This window comes from Haematobia irritans, chromosome 2 (assembly GCF_050003625.1).
Source record: "Haematobia irritans isolate KBUSLIRL chromosome 2, ASM5000362v1, whole genome shotgun sequence".
Classification (NCBI taxonomy): Eukaryota; Metazoa; Arthropoda; class Insecta; order Diptera; family Muscidae; genus Haematobia; species Haematobia irritans.
In genome coordinates this window covers 127,215,672-127,232,632 of record NC_134398.1, presented here as the reverse complement: position 1 = coordinate 127,232,632, position 16,961 = coordinate 127,215,672, and positions in this window count along the sequence as shown.

Below are 16,961 nucleotides of genomic sequence, written 5' to 3'. Positions count from 1 at the left end.
TAACATCACGTACCAAATTTCAACTGAATCATATGAATTTTGGTCTTCTAAGAGGCTCCGGTGGTCAAATTTGGGGGCTATATATAATTATGGACCGATGTGGACCAATTTTTGCACTAACACTACTACTAACACCATGTACCAAATTTCAGCCGGATCGGATGAAATTTGCTTCTCTTAGAGGCTCCGCAAGCCAAATCGGGGGATCGGTTTATATGGGGGCTATAAATAATTATGGACCGATGTGAACCAATTTTTGCGTGGTTGTTAGAGACCATATACTAACACCATGTACCAAATTTCAGCCGGATCGGATGAAATTTGCTTCTCTTAGAGGCTCCGCAAGCCAAATCGGGGGATCGGTTTATATGGGGGCTATATATAATTATGGACCGATGTGGACCAATTTTTGCATGGTTGTTAGAGACCATATACTAACACCATGTACCAAATTCCGGATCGGATGAAATTTGCTTCTCTTAGAGGCCTCGCAAGCCAAATTTGGGTGTTCGTTTATATGGGGGCTATACGTAAAAGTGGACCGATATGGCCCATTTGCAATACCATCCGACCTACATCAATAACAACTACTTGTGCCAAGTTTCAAGTCGATAGCTTGTTTCGTTCGGAAGTTAGCGTGATTTCAACAGACGGACGGACGGACAGGCTCAGATCGACTCAGAATTTCACTACGACCCAGAATATAAATACTTTATGGGGTGTTAGAGCAATATTTCGATGTGTTACAAACGGAATGACAAAGTTAATATACCCCCATCCTATGGTGGAGGGTATAAAAACGAAGTGTTACAGCAGAGCTTCCCAACCGTATTTGCTTTGCGACTCCCTAAAACTGTATCAATAATCCCTTTTAAAAAGTGTTAATATTTGTTCCAATATTCCTCAAATATGTTAAATTGTTGATTATTTACAGACCACTTAAAACGTTTACACACACAATGACTGCAATAAATTAACTGTTTGCTGCCATGAGTTGTCAACATCTCTCCAAAAGATGCTTTTTACAACCCTCTTATGAACACAAATTTTCATTAGAAGTGCCTAGAAATTGAACGCTAACGGAAATTTTGTTAGCATAAATAGCAATGCATTTCTTATGGGAACGAAATTTTTCGCTAGAGGTGCATACCGGCTTAGTGAGTCATCTGATAATTGTTCTGGTCATTAGCTAGTTTTTTAATATTTGGTACTATTATTGATAAAGTACGTCTGAAATCGGTTTCAACATGAAGGCAAGACCGATATTTTGGCTTTATGTTGCAATTAGAAATCAAAATGTGGGAAAATTTTCTGTAGAGTAACATTCCCTTGTTGGGCAAGCAAAATCGCTAAAACATTTAAAGTTGTACACATTTACAATTCAAGGCACATTTATACACACAAAAATGTTCGCTAATAGGAGAAATCATAATATACCCCCGTAAAAAATTATTTAATTAATTATATTATTTACAAATTTACATAATTATATTATTTACACTTTTGTACGTTACTAAAATACAGTAGAATTCATTTATAGCGACCTCGGTTATAACGACCATCCGTTTATAACGACGGATTTTCAAAGCAAGTTTGGTTCTTAATAGTTTGTACATCCGCAAGCATTCGCTTAGAACGACTCCGGTTTTAGCGACCATCTGCTTTTAACGACCAATTTGCACGTCTGTTTTGGAATGGACATTCGGTTATAACGACAATGTAAGTTCTGTGTACTATTTTTTTTTTTTTTTTCATTCCATTTTTTATCGTCAGCCAATACTAAATAAAGAATCATATACTGCGGGGAATCATAGAATTTGTTTTCGACTATCCCAAACAGGGGTGCAAATGACAAAGAAGAAATATTCAAACCAGATGTTCAAAATTTGTCATCAATAAAATTAGTTTAGATGTTTGAAAAGCAATTATCGCAAACAACTTATGCTGAAAATTATTCGCGATGCAGACAATAACACACAAAGCACCAATAGTTTGTTAGATGCAATCGACATGGTGGCCTCAGCTTGGCAAAGTGTAAAATCAACAACAATAACTAACTCTTTCCGACATGCGGGACTACTTCCAGCCGAAAGTGTGTACCCAGATGCAGATTTCGAAGACGAAGATGATAATCCGCTTTCGTTGCTACCGGAAACATATAAAAATATGCAACAAGTAGCCGAATATATTGACTGGGATGAGTGCGTAAATGTCGATGACAACGTCGTGACATCAGAAAAGTCTTCATTGAGCGAAATAGTGGAGAACACAAAAGAAAATGATGAAACTCACAGCGATAATGAACCAGATGACGAAGATGAGCCAATCAAAATTCCAACTAGGACAGAGTGCGGTGCACACATTAAAAAAGTATTTACGATTTGGGGGTTCTGATTTATCAGAGAGTTTATATAGTTCCGTTGAAATTATTGAAAGTAAATTATTAAAAGAAATTCTTGTAAATAGAAAACAAACCACAATTCTAAACTATCTCAATAAATATGAATATACATGATAAAAAAATTTTGTGTACACTTATTTGGATACAACGACGTTCGGTTATAACGACGTATAATTTCGGTCCCTTGGCGGTCGCTATAACCCAATTCTACTGTACATAAACTAAATCTTTGCTTAACGTTTGCTTTGACAGAAAATACATACTTAAATTTTTATACCCTTCACCACTACTGTGGTACGGGGTATAATAAGTTTGTGCATTTGTATGTAACGCCAAGAAGGAGTAATCATAGACTAAGCTTTTAGTATACAGATCGGCTTATAATTAAATTCTGAGTCGATTTAGCGATGTCCGTCTGTCTGTCAGTCTGTCTGTCTGTCTGTCTGTCTGTCCGTCTGTCTGTCTGTTGATGTATTTTTGTGTGCAAAGTACAGCTCGCAGTTTTAGTCCGATTGTCCTAAAATTTGGTATAGGGTCCTGTTTCGGCTCAAAGACGATCCCTATTGATTTTGGTTCAGTTCAATCGGTTCAGATCTAGATATAGCTGCCATATATATTTTTCACCGATCTGGTCATAATTGGCGTGTATATCAACCGATCTTCCTCAAATTCCGTACCTCCGAATATTTTATGAGTCTCGAAAAACTTGCAAAATATCAGCCAAATCGGTTCAGTTTTAGATATAGCTCCCATATATAGCTTTCGCCCGATTTACACTCATTTGCCCACAGAGGCCAATTCTTTCCTCCGATTTATTTGAAATTTTGCACAGGGAGTAGAATTAGCATTGTTGCTATGCGTGCCACATTTGGTTGAAATCGGTTCAGATTTAGATATAGCTCCCATATATAGCTTTCGCCCGATTTACACTCATATGACCACAGAGGCCAATTTTTTGTTCCGATTTAGTTGAAATTTTGCACAGGGAGTATAATTAGCATTGTAGCTATGCGTGCCACATTTGGTTGAAATCGGTTCAGATTTAGATATATCTCCCATATATAGCTTTCGCCCGATTTACACTCATATGACCACAGAGGCCAATTTTTACCTCCGATTTGGTTGAAATTTTGCACAGGGAGTAGAATTAGCATTGTTGCTATGCGTGCCACATTTGGTTGAAATCGGTTCAGATTTAGATATAGCTCCCATATATAGCTTTCGCCCGATTTACACTCATATGACCACAGAGGCCAATTTTTACCTCCGATTTATTTGAAATTTTGCACAGGGAGTATAATTAGCATTGTAGCTATGCGTGCCACATTTGGTTGAAATCGGTTCAGATTTAGATATATCTCCCATATATAGATGTTTCACCTATTTGTTTTTTACTAATATTGTGTTCCACCCTAGTGCATTATCTGACTTAAATTTTGAGTCTATAGATTTGTAGACGTTTATCAATTTCTGTACAGATCGAGTGATATTTACATGTATGTATTTAGGACAAACCTTTATATATAGCCCCCAACACATTTGACGGATGTGATATGGTATCGAAAATTTAGATCTACAAAGTGGTGCAGGGTATAATATAGTCGGCCCCGCCCGACTTTAGACTTTCCTTACTTGTTAGTCATAGAAAATATTTACATACACGCAAAAAAATAATTCTTTCCTCCCAAACGAAATTTTAGACAAACAAAGTTCGCTTCTCATTTACTTTTCGTTGAAAGGAAGTACATTTGGAAGAAAAGTATATACTTTTTGTGATAAACGTTTATTCTTTTCCAGGATGTAAAAACAATTTCATAAAGACTAACTCAAAAAATTTTTTTTCTGGCTAATTGCATTTTCCCTCACATCTTTCTCACTTCCACGAAGTTTTTTAGTTCTTAGCACCTTTTTCTGTAATACCAACAATGTAGAAGAAATTATACGATTTTATAAATTTTTTAAAATTTTTTTACCTTTCGCCTGGACGGAGAATCGAACCGCGGACCATGCACTTTGTAAGCCAACACACTAACCACTGAGCTATGTACCTGTTATGGTCATCAATAGATAAATATCCATATAAGTTATATTTATATAGCATAGCTTGCGGCGCCCACGAAGCGAATAAACAAAGTTTATTTAACAGAAACAAACATTTAGTTTGGCACCGTGGAGCAGTGGTTGCTACGTCCGACTTGCATGCCAAGGGTCGTGGGTTCGATCCCCGCTTCGACCAAAGTTTTTTTTTTGTTTTTTTTTTTTACATATATTCCAGATATGTTCGGAAGATTCCGAAAAAATGTTCAACATTACATTGTAGTATATTAAATTTTGAACTGTAAACTGTGTCTTATTAAAGACCTAAAGTTGGAAAAGAACAGTGTTTGATATAAACGAAATGGACTGTGTTGTTGTTTCAAAAATAACTTTTTTTATTGAAAAAATAAAAATTTTGTAACAAACGAATTTTTTTGGTGATAAAAGTTTAAAATTTTCGAAGCAATTCAAAAAACTCTAACAAAAGAAAAACGTTTTCGGTACACGTTTTCCAAACGTTTTTTTTCTTTGCGTGTATATGTTCAAAATTATATTTTAGCTATATGCCAAAATAAAATGAAGATAGTTTAATTAACTAATACGATATAGTATTGCTCTTGTTTATTAGAACTTACTGTAATCGGTGAACTGAAGTCTGCCGTAATTGCAGACTTCAGTTCTTTGGGTGTTGTATATTGCTTGGACTTCCCAAATACCTAAGCGGATAATGTGCTCCAGAGATCTTCTCTAGGATTTAGATCGGGACTTAGCGCTGGCCAGTAAAGGTATATCACGAGACTTAAAAAAGTTTTTTTTGTGAGGCGTGCAACATGGATGGGAGCATTATGTTTTTGGAAAGTCCAAACTTCACCATATAACTCATCTGCAAAATCTATTAAATTGTTCTCCAATAAACCGACTTATATCTCTGCGTTCATTTTAGTGGGGACAAAACATATTGTAGATTTTCCTCGTCCACCCCCGTGGGTGCGTTTATAGCAAGTTTGACGAGGGTACCGAGAATCTCGCCAATATTTGTGATGACCATCAGGACCATCTACATTGAATTTCTTTTCGTCGCTAAATATAACCGTTGCGAACTCTTCGTCCCAAAACTTGTATTTTTCAGCAAAAGAAATACGACCCTTGTTATGGTGTTGTGTTAACCGCGGTTTAACCTATATCGTGCTTCAAAATTTGCTGAATTCGTTGTCTAGTCACATTCAGACCAAATTCTACTTTTATTTCTCTGCAGTTCATATTTTCATTGGCCGCAAGTTTGCGAATATGTCGCTTTGTCCTTTGGTCAACGTTGGCACGGATGAAAAAGACTGTTTTTCATATGTTTGGGTGTACAAATTATATGTTTGGAACTCAAAGTTTTAAACACAATATTTTTATGTGCAAGCATATAATGTTCATAAACTAGTATAACATATTTGGGACATATATGTTAATATGTTAGAACATATTATGTTTTGGACATAACATTTTTGTAAATATAATATGCTTGGGTGCAAACATATATTAATTTTGAAATAGACTTTAAAAATATATGTGTTTAGAAAGAGAGACATAAAGTGTATGCTGGAAGTAAAATAATGAAAGTAACCAATTGGCGCCTTAGAAATATACATACACAAAGAACATTTCATTAAAGATTGGAAAAATACTATGTGTGAATATAAACAAGTATAAATTTACAAATTTGGAGTAAACATATATATGTTGTGAAATAAGACTTCGCCAAAAATTGTATATGCTTAAGTAAAAATATTAAAATGAGTATTCGGAGAGAAAATTCATTCCGAACCAAGAGAAAATACATTTGAAAAAAAGAGCATGAGTTTTGTTTTCATTTTCGCATTACGGGCACAATTTTTTTGTTTCGTCAAAACAAATCGGAACGTAGGACGAGTAAGTCAAAATATTCAAACAAAAGTTATTAAAGGGATCTTCATAAAAACTAACGAAATGGCACTATACACTGAAAACAAGCATGTCCGGTTCCAAAGATTGTGTCTCTACTTTAACAATTTTGGTATTCATTCCGAACCAATGAAGCGGAGAATTCAAGTAAGGATACTTTTAAGACACAATTCTCTTTTAAATGTGGGTTTCGCGTATTTGACTCTATGAAGCAAATTTAATTTTTTCGCTTTTTTCAGCTTTTTTCATATGCTATCAAAGTCCGTTAAAAACACGACTTCCAGTAGAAATTACGCTATGTTTCAATGTCCTTAAAATAAAGTGTTGAAAAACATATCTTATTTTTGAACGATTTTTTGCTTTGTAGTCAAGAGGCAAAAATGCAACAAATTTCAGACAATTTCATTAATTTTAAGAATTTTTCTAAATTTTTAAAGTCAAGTTGATCTTAGTCAAAAAATTTTTTCTTTCATGTTATGATACCCATTTTTAAGTCAAATCACTTAATTATAAGGACAACACGACTTCATTGAAAAGTTTATCAACTTTATGTTAGAGAAATGCGTCTTCTCAGCTTAGCGAAATTTGTATTCTTATTTTAAGGACATGAAATCTTTGGCCTCACGACAATATTTTTTTCAGTGTACTCTTTTTAGAGTTGTGACAGTAAAATGAAAACATTGGGAAACAGTGCAAAATTAAACAGTAAGATCTATAAAAACAAAGTTTAGTTCCTCTTTATTAATAAGTAGTCCAAGAGGAGTTGACGGATACTTTCGAAAATAAAAGCGGACATTGAGTTCGAGTTCTGCCACTAAAATTATTTCTCATTTTAGCGGCAAAACTCGAATCGGTAAAACCAGAATAACATTATAACTTCTTTCGGCAAATTGTATTATAACAATTGAATAAGTTTATTTTCTTTAAAATAAATTATTAAAGAAAGCAAACAATTGTTCACACCTACATAAATGTATGTGTTGGTTGTAAAATTATTGTTTAGAATTTAAATATAATGTGCTTTTGAATGGTTATCGTAAACTTTAGGATTCGATGGAAACATATTTATATATATATATATATATATATATATATATATATATATATATATATATATATATATATATATATATATATATATATATATATATATATATATATATATATATATATATATATATATATATATATATATATATATATATATATACTCGACTTCGAGTTTTTGAAATTCTTCGAAAATTTCAAACTTGTATACAAACATATTTTTTTGTTACAAAATTTTTATTTTTTCAATCAAAAATAATATATGATTTGAACTCAGTCCATTTCGTTTATATCAAGCACTGTTCTTTTCGACTTTAAGTCTTTTATAAGACACACTTTACAGTTTCGTAGTAAAAATTTAATATAATAGTATGTAATGTTGAACACCTTTTCGGGATATTCCGAACGTATCTGGAATATATGTAAAAAAAAAAATAAAAAAAAAGATTGGTGTCGGTCGAAGCAGGGATCGAACCCAGGACCCTTGGCATGTAAGGCGGACGTACCAACCACGTCGCCAAAAAAATTATTTTAAACGATGGTATGTTTTTATGTTTGCATCGGCTCGTGGGCGCCGCAAGCTATGCTATATAAATTTAACTTATAACGATAATCTATTGATGACCATAACAGTTACGTAGCCCAGTAGATAGTGTGCTGGTTTACAAACTGTGTGGTCTATTACAGAAAAAGGTGCGAAGAACTAACAAAATGGTGGAAGTGAGAAAGATGTGAGGGAATATACATTTAGGCAGAAAAAAAATTTTGAGCACAATCTTCTTTGGGAGAAAATTCTTCTAAGCATATAATATTTTTGAGTTCAAAATGCTTCCAAACATATTATATGTTCACATAATAACATATAGTTTTTTGGAAGACAACATTATTGAATTTGGATGGAAAAATACAAAATGTTTGGAACTTAGACTACGCAAACATATTATATTGCTTAGACCAATATGCTTTCAAACATATTGTATATTGGAAGAAATCAAATATATAAATGTTTGGGCAATACCCAAAAATGTACATGCTTGAAGCAAAATGTGTTTGGTAGTATATGTTACAGAAGCGATTTTTTGAGAGTATATAACCTTACATACTCGTAGTTGTATTAATAACTCATATGTCACGTTTACGTAAATATCATAAGGTATTTTTATACCCTGCGCCACACTGTGGAACAGGGTATTATAAGACACATGGTGTCTTTGGCAAAAATGCTCAGGGTGGGCTCCTGAGTCGATATAGCCATATCCGTCTGTCTGTCTGTACGTGAACACATTTTTGTAACCAAAGTCTAGGTCGCAGTTTTAGTCCAATCGACTTCAAATTTGGCACAAGTATGTGTTTTGGCTCAGAATAGAACCCTCTTGATTTTGGAAGAAATCGGTTCAGTTTTAGATATAGCTCCCATATATATTTCGCCCGATATGGACTTATATGGCCCCAGAAGCCAGAGTTTTACCCTAATTTGCACAAGAAGAACAATTAGTACTATAGTCAAGTGTGCCAAATTTTATTGAAGTCGGTTCAGATTTAGATATAGCTCCCATATATAGATTTGACTCATGTGACCACAGTGGCCAATCTTTTATTCCGATTTAATTGAAATTTTGCACAGGGAATAGAATTAGCATTGTAGCTATGCGTGCCAAATTTGGTTGAAATGGGTTCAGATTTAGATATATCTCCCATATATAGCTTTCGCCCGATTTACACTCATAGGACCACAGAGGGCAATTTTTAACTCCGATTTAATTGAAATTTTGCACAGGGAGTAGAATTTGCATTGTAGCTATGCGTGCCAAATTTGGTTGAAATCGGTTCAGATTTAGATATAGCTCCCATATATATGTTTTTTTGATTTCGACAAAAATGGTCAAAATACCAAAATGTTCATTGTAAAATCGCCACTGTTGTAAAAATGACTCTAATTTTCCTAAACTTCTAATGCATATATATCGAGCGATAAATCATAAATAAACTTTTGCGAAGTTTCCTTAAAATTGCTTCAGATTAAAATATTTTCCATATTTTTGTACTAACTGCATTAGCCGACTTAAATTTTGAGTCTATAGATTTTGTAGAAGTCTATCAAATTCTGTCCAGGTTGAGTGATATTTAAATGTATGTATTTGGGAAAAACCTTTATATATAAAATTCAGATCCCACAACAAGCAATTTTTTGCTTCGCAGATTTGACATCTTTTTTTATATTGACTCATATACCTGCTACAAGTTTCTTAAAAAAATATTTATCTACAATTTCGAAAACATTTTTTTTTGCCAGTCAGATTTTTGTCGAACCATTTGCTTTTGGGAAATAATCCTGAAATATATGCTGACTCCTTATCAGAGAAGAAAGCCGACCCATTTCTATCGGCGGCGGCTTGACGGCTAAGCCGATAAAAAAATTGGCGCACAACTATCCATTATAAAACAATTTGAAGTTTACCGAGTTGTAATGAGATTCGTTGTATTTATATTTTATTCAAATTTTCTGAGCTAAATTTTTGTAAAACTATTACAGCAACTTGATACTAATTGATTGCAGGTGGAAAGTTCAAAATGTTGGCAGAAAACAATTATTAATGCATTTTTCTGATATAAATCAATATTTTTGATTAATTGGCGGCTAATTTGAGTCGAGATGAATCGATATATTCCGCGGCGGCGTCGACTGCCTAAAAAGGGTTGGGGGCGGCTAAAATCGGTGACGCGACTCGACGGCTTCATTCTCTACTTCTAATACGTAATCCACATATTTGCTTCCTCTAGCATTAACTTCCTAATTCATAAATTTACGTCCTTTAGTGCTTTATTAATATAATTTTCCAATTGTTGCAGCCTTAAAGGTGTTGTACAAAATTTTGGGTAATTTATTTGTGGGCTCATGCTAGATAGTAATGTACAATTAGTATTAAATTAATTGATTGCATATATTAAATTTATATACATATTCACACTTACGTCGATATCCATGCCAGTTTCGTAACGAAATTTTAATCTAAAACAAACCAGAAACATAAGGAACAAAGTGACAAAATCTTGTGACCCTTCTGTTCAATATTAATTAATTAATTACATGTACAACAATAAAACGATTGAGACATAACCAATAAGAAAATACCATACAAAATATGAACTGATACCTTAAACTTGTAAAATGCGTATAGTAGTATATAAACCAAATAAATAAGTATCACCCGAAAATATTGCCAAACATATTTCCGCCGATTTTCACATATATTTCCATATTACTCCATTTTCTTCAAATTTGGTTTAAGTTTACTAATTTACTTTATAAAGTATACCCTTCACCATTACTGTGGTACAGGCTATAATAAGTTTGGGCATTTGTATGTAACGCCAAGGAGGAGCAGTCTGAGACCGATCGTTTTTTAGAATTAAATTCTGAGCAGAGATGGTCTGTATCAAACTTGTTTAGGTTTGCGACTAAAATTAAAAATACTTCAGCCTCGACGGCTGGGCAGCGAATTCGATGATATCCAAGTTTTCAGGAATGTTCATAAAATTATTTTAATGGAAGACTTCAAGCCAAAATTACTATGCCCTACTCCATGGTGCAGTAAACGTGACGATCTGTACACGTTCATGCTCATATTAGCCTTCCACAAATTTCTGCAGAAACTGACAGCGAAAAAAAAAACACTACTTAAGAGTGAATTTTATAAATTCAATTTTTGACTCTTTAGAACCAATTTCCGTACTAAATAAAAATTGTCAAAAATCTAGTTAGTCATTAGCTGATGCCAGGAGATCTTGGAAGAACATTACGTATAAACCGAATAGTTTGAAGTTGCGAATGCGAGATATGACTTTTCAATAAATACAATGTAACAGCATACTTTTTGCACCCCTTTTAGGTAAGGTTAGTTTAGGTGGCAGCCCGATGTATCAGGCTCACTTAGACTATTTAGTCCATTGTGATACCACATTGGTGAACTTCTCTCTTATCAGAGCTGCCCGATTACATCTTAAGCTCAATGACAAGGGACCTCCTTTTTATAGCCGATTCCGAACGACGTTCCACATTGCAGTGGAACCACTTAGAGAAGCTTTGAAACCCTCAGAAATGTCACCAACATTACCGCTGAAAAACTTTTTGGTGTTCGGTCGAAGCAGGAATCGAACCCACGACCTTGTGTATGCAAGGCGGGCATGCACCCCTTTTATCGGGGAGCCAAACTAATGGCGTTTTCGATTCGCAAAAAAAATGTTGCCTTGGTGTTACCCTAATTTTTTCCTCATTGCATTTTCGAACAAATGATAGCGTCATTCCAAAGTTATTGTTAATTCCTAATATTGTTAGAGATACAGGATCCAAAATCTATCACAGTGTCCTTCATATTTTGCTATCAATTTCGAGAATGTTGCACCTTTTTTCCCAATCGAAAAGTTAAATTAAAAATGTTTAAAATTTTTTTGTTCAAAAATAGGTTTTCTGCAATAGGTTTACGAATTTTGCGACATATGTACGCATTATATCGTCGTAAATGTATGTCGCAAAAGTCATACATTTACAACGATCGTCCTCAAATTTGGAATAGAGCAAAGACAATGCCTATTAATTTTAGAAAAAATTCGGTTCAGCTGCCATAATCAGCGCATTTATCAACCGATCTTTTTCAAATTTCGAACAGCAAAATGTTTTGTGAGTCTCGTTAAACTTACAATATATCAGCCAAGTCGTTCAGATTTAGATACAGCTTCCATACAAGAAATGCAATTTATGGCCCCAGAGACCAGAGTTTCATATTAATGTGCTTCAAATTTTGCACAAGGAGTTCATTTGATAGCGTAGTCGAGTATGCCATACTTGGTTGTTTTTATACCCTCCACCATAGGATGGGGGTATATTAACTTTGTCATTCCGTTTATAACACATCGAAATATTGCTCTAAGACCCCATAAAGTATATATATTCAGGGTCGTGGTGAAATTCCGAGTCGATCTGAGCATGTCCGTCCGTCCCGTCTGTTGAAATCACGCTAACTTCCGAACAAAACAAGCTATCGACTTGAAACTTGGCACATGTAGTTGTTATTGATGTAGGTCGGATGGTATTGCAAATGGGCCATATTGGTCCACTTTTACGTATAGCCCCCATATAAACGGACCCCCAAATTTGGCTTGCGGGGACTCTAAGAGAAGCAAATTTCATCCGGTCCGGCTGAAATTTGGTACATGGTGTCATATGCTGACATGATCTAACAACCATGCAAAAATTGGTCCACATCGGTCCATAATTATATATAGCCCCCATATAAACCGATCCCCCAATTTGACTTGCGGAGCCTCTAGGAGAAGCACATTTCATCCGATCCGGCTGAAATTTGGTACATGGTGTTAGTATATGGTCTCTAATGACCATACAAAAATTGGTCCACATACGACAATAATTATATATAGCCCCCATATAAACCGATCACCAGATTTGACCTCCGGAACCTCTTAGAAGACCAAAATTCATCTGATTCAGTTGAAATTTGGTACATGGTGTTAATATATGGCCTCAAACACCAATGCAATAATTAGTCGAAATCAGTCCATAATTATATATAGCCTCCATATAAACCGATCCCCAGATTTCAACTCCGGTGCCTTTTGGAGAAGCAAAATTCATCCGATCTGGTTGAAATTTGGTACGTGGTGGTAGTATATGATATTTAACAACCATGGCAAAAGTGGTGCATATCAAGCCATAATTATATGTAGCACCCATATAAACCGATCCCGAGATTTGGTTTTGGAGCCACTTGGAGGAGCAAATTTCATCCGAGTCAGTTGAAATTTGGTACATTGTGCTAGTATATGGCCGTTAACAACCATGCCTATCTAGGTCCATATCGGTCTATAGTTATATATAGCCCTCAGATAAATCGATCCCCAACCACACAAAAATTGGTCCATATCAAGTTCATAAGTGTATATAGACTCCATAGACTCCAGTTAGTGATGCATGCTACAAAGGGTTTAAGATATAAAATTTCCTTTGGAATAATGACATTGAAATATGCCAAATAGGTTCTATTCAATGGGATGTATTAAAGCTATCATAACATAGTCGACTCCAGCCAACTTTTGTTATTGTTTAATAAACTAATTGTCGTGGAAAAAAAAACTACCCCCAACTGAAAAAAGATGTTATCAGATGATATGGAAAATGCGATTGTTTGTTATGCTTAAAAAGCACCTGCCACTCTCATTTGTAAATGGTCAGCATTTAGTTGTGTACATTATCCGTTTGACCGAGCACCATTTGTAAAAGCATTTTTGTATAAGAAGGAACAGAACACGCATCAAAAAGGATTATAAGAAGGGTCAATTTCCATGTGGACATTAATAACAGTCATTGACACAAAAAGGAACATAAAGTGAAAATCCTATAATGAACATATTTATATTAACACTTTCATTGGTAAATATGCAAAAATATTATTTCAAATTTAGTTTAGTTAAAATCGATTTTAATTCAAATTGAAATTATAAACAAAATAAGTTTCTTTGTGAAATTTTGTTCAAGAATTTTGTAAATCACCAAGTTTCAAAATTCTAGGAAATGTCGTTAAACAAGCTCTAAGCTAAAAATAAGTGCCGATTAGTTCGGCCCGGCCGTAGATCCTATACCTTTCACTATAGATTTGAATCTGTGTACTGTGGAGTAAAACAGGAAGATCGGTTTATAGAGGGTCATAAATAATTTCATTTTACGGCACAACAAGAACGTTAGTCTCCAATCCGAAACTAATTGAACATAAATTGCTGTTTCTAATTGGTCAAAAATTAAAACAGTGAAAAACACAATGGAATTCAATGAAGAACTGTTTGATTAAAACCAAAAATACGCAAAAACTTTCAAAAGAAAGAATTAATGAAAAATTATATTTTCTTTTGGTGGACAAGAAAAACTAAAATTAAATATTGCCCTAGTTTTTTTTTACAAAAATACCCGATATATTCATTTAAAAAATGCATATGAATCAAATCGGGGCATATTATTTTGAGAGCTCGAAGGGAGTTCCCAAAAGGGACCTACTGATATACGATGCAACAATGTAAAGTGCTCTATTATTTGAAACTTTTGTTTAATTTTATTGTGCAAAACAAAAAATATCGGAAATAACATTAAATTTTAAAATCAGTTTAGATCTGTTGAATTGGCTACCATTGGCACGAATTATGGTCTTTAAAGCCATTACACGCTGTAAAAAAATATACATACTTCTACATTTTTAAGTACCAAGCTTACTCTCCACAATTCCCCAGGCGCAAAAGTCAAACAGATGGAGATTCGTATATTTTGGTATCCATTGTGCTGTAGAAATGAAGCGAGGAAACTCATCTTTAAGTCATTCTTAGTTGCGCCTGCTGAGTGCGATGGTGCTGAGTCCTGTTGGAATGTCCGTGGTCTACGGCCGAAATTTTGTCTTGTCTTAAGACATTCGGCATTTATTTCGACTCCGCTAGCTGGAAGCGACCATTGGCCACCGTGGTGCAATAGTTAGCATGCCCGCCTTGCATACACAAGGTCGTGGGTTCGATTCCTGCTTCGACCGAACACCAAAAAGTTTTTCAGCGGTGGATTATCCCACCTCAGTAATGCTGGTGACATTTCTGAGGGTTTCAAAGCTTCTCTAAGTGGTTCCACTGCAATGTGGAACGCCGTTCGGACTCGGCTATAAAAAGGAGGTCCCTTGTCATTGAGCTTAAGATGGAATCGGGCAGCTCTCAGTGATAAGAGAGAAGTTCACCAATGTGGTATCACAATGGGCTGAATAGTCTAAGTGAGCCTGATACATCAGGCTACCACCTAAACTAACCATTGCAATGGCCAATGCATTGGCCGTTAGAGAACCCTACACCATTACAATCAGCGACGCTTGAAATCCGGTAGCCAATCGAAGGTGTATATTTTCAGCTGACATATTTTGCACATACTGTTCAATTTGGAATGTCACAATAAACCAAATGAGGCATCTGGTCACTTTCGTGCAAGCGCAACAACTCCCCAGCAAAACAAAGTGGTAGTTGTTCCACAAACATTTCGTTTCAAGAGCACCATGCGATCCTCCATTAATGCTTCCCTATTATTGAATTCTTATGAGTCAGTCTTAGAAAATAAAATTTAAATTTTGGCCAATTAAATTTCACAAAAAAGAATATAAAATCAACAAAAATGTCAAAAAATAATAAAAACATGTATATACGGCCGTAAGTTCGGCCAGACCGAAGCTTATGTACCCTCCACCATGGATTGCGTAGAAACTTCTAATGAAGACTGTCATCCACAATCGAATTAATTGGGTGAATACGTATATAAATAATTAAGTTTGACAAAAAATTTGGACAAAATTTTCTGTAGAAATACGATTTTAACAAAATTGTCTGTAGAAATAACATTTTGACAAAATTTTCTATAGAAATAAAATTTTGACAAAATTTTCAAAAGATTTAAAATTTTGACAACATTCTCTATAGAATTTAAATTTTGACAAAATTTTCTATAGGAACAAAATTTTGACAAAATTTTCTATAGGAATAAAATTTTGACAAAATTTTCTATAGAAATAAAATTTTGCTAGATTATTTTTGACTCGAATTTAAACCATGATTATGAACCGATATGGACCAATTTGTGTGTGATTGGGGATCGGCTATAGATAACTATAGAGCGATATGGACCACTTTTGGCATGGTTATTAGCGGCCATATACTAACACCACGTTGCAACTTTGAACCGGATCGGATGAATTTTGCTCCTCCAAGAGGCTACGGAGTTCAAATCTGGGGATCGGTTTATATGGGGGCTATATACAATTAGGGACCGATATGGACAAATTTTTGAATGGTTGTTAGAGACCATATACTTATACCATGTACCAAATTTCAGCCGTATCGGATGAGATTTGCTTCTCTTTGAGGCTTCGCAAGCCAAATCTGGGGATCGGTTTATATGGGGGCTATATATAATTATGGACCGATGTGAACCAATTTTTGCAAGGATGTTAAGGACCATATACCAACACCATGTGCAAATTTCAGTTGGATCGCATGAAATTTGCTTCTCTTTGAGGCTCAACAAGCCAAATCGGGAGATCGGTTTATATAGGGACTATATATACTTATGGACCAATATGGACCAATTTTTACATCGTTGTTAGAGACCATATACTTACACCACGTACCAAATTTCAACCGGATCGGATGAATTTTGCTCCTCTAAAAGGCTCCGGAGTTTAAATCTGGGGATCGGTTTATATGGGGGCTATATATAATTATGGACCGATATGGACCAATTTTTGCGTGGTTGTTAGAGATCATATACTTATACCATGTACCAAATTTCAGCCGTATCGGATGAAATTTGCTTCTCTTTGAGGCTTCGCAAGCCAAATCTGGGGATCGGTTTATATGGGGGCTATATATAATTATGGACCGATGTGAACCAATTTTTGCAAGGATGTTAAGGACCCTATACCAACATCATGTGCCAAATTTCAGCCGGATCGGATGAAATTTG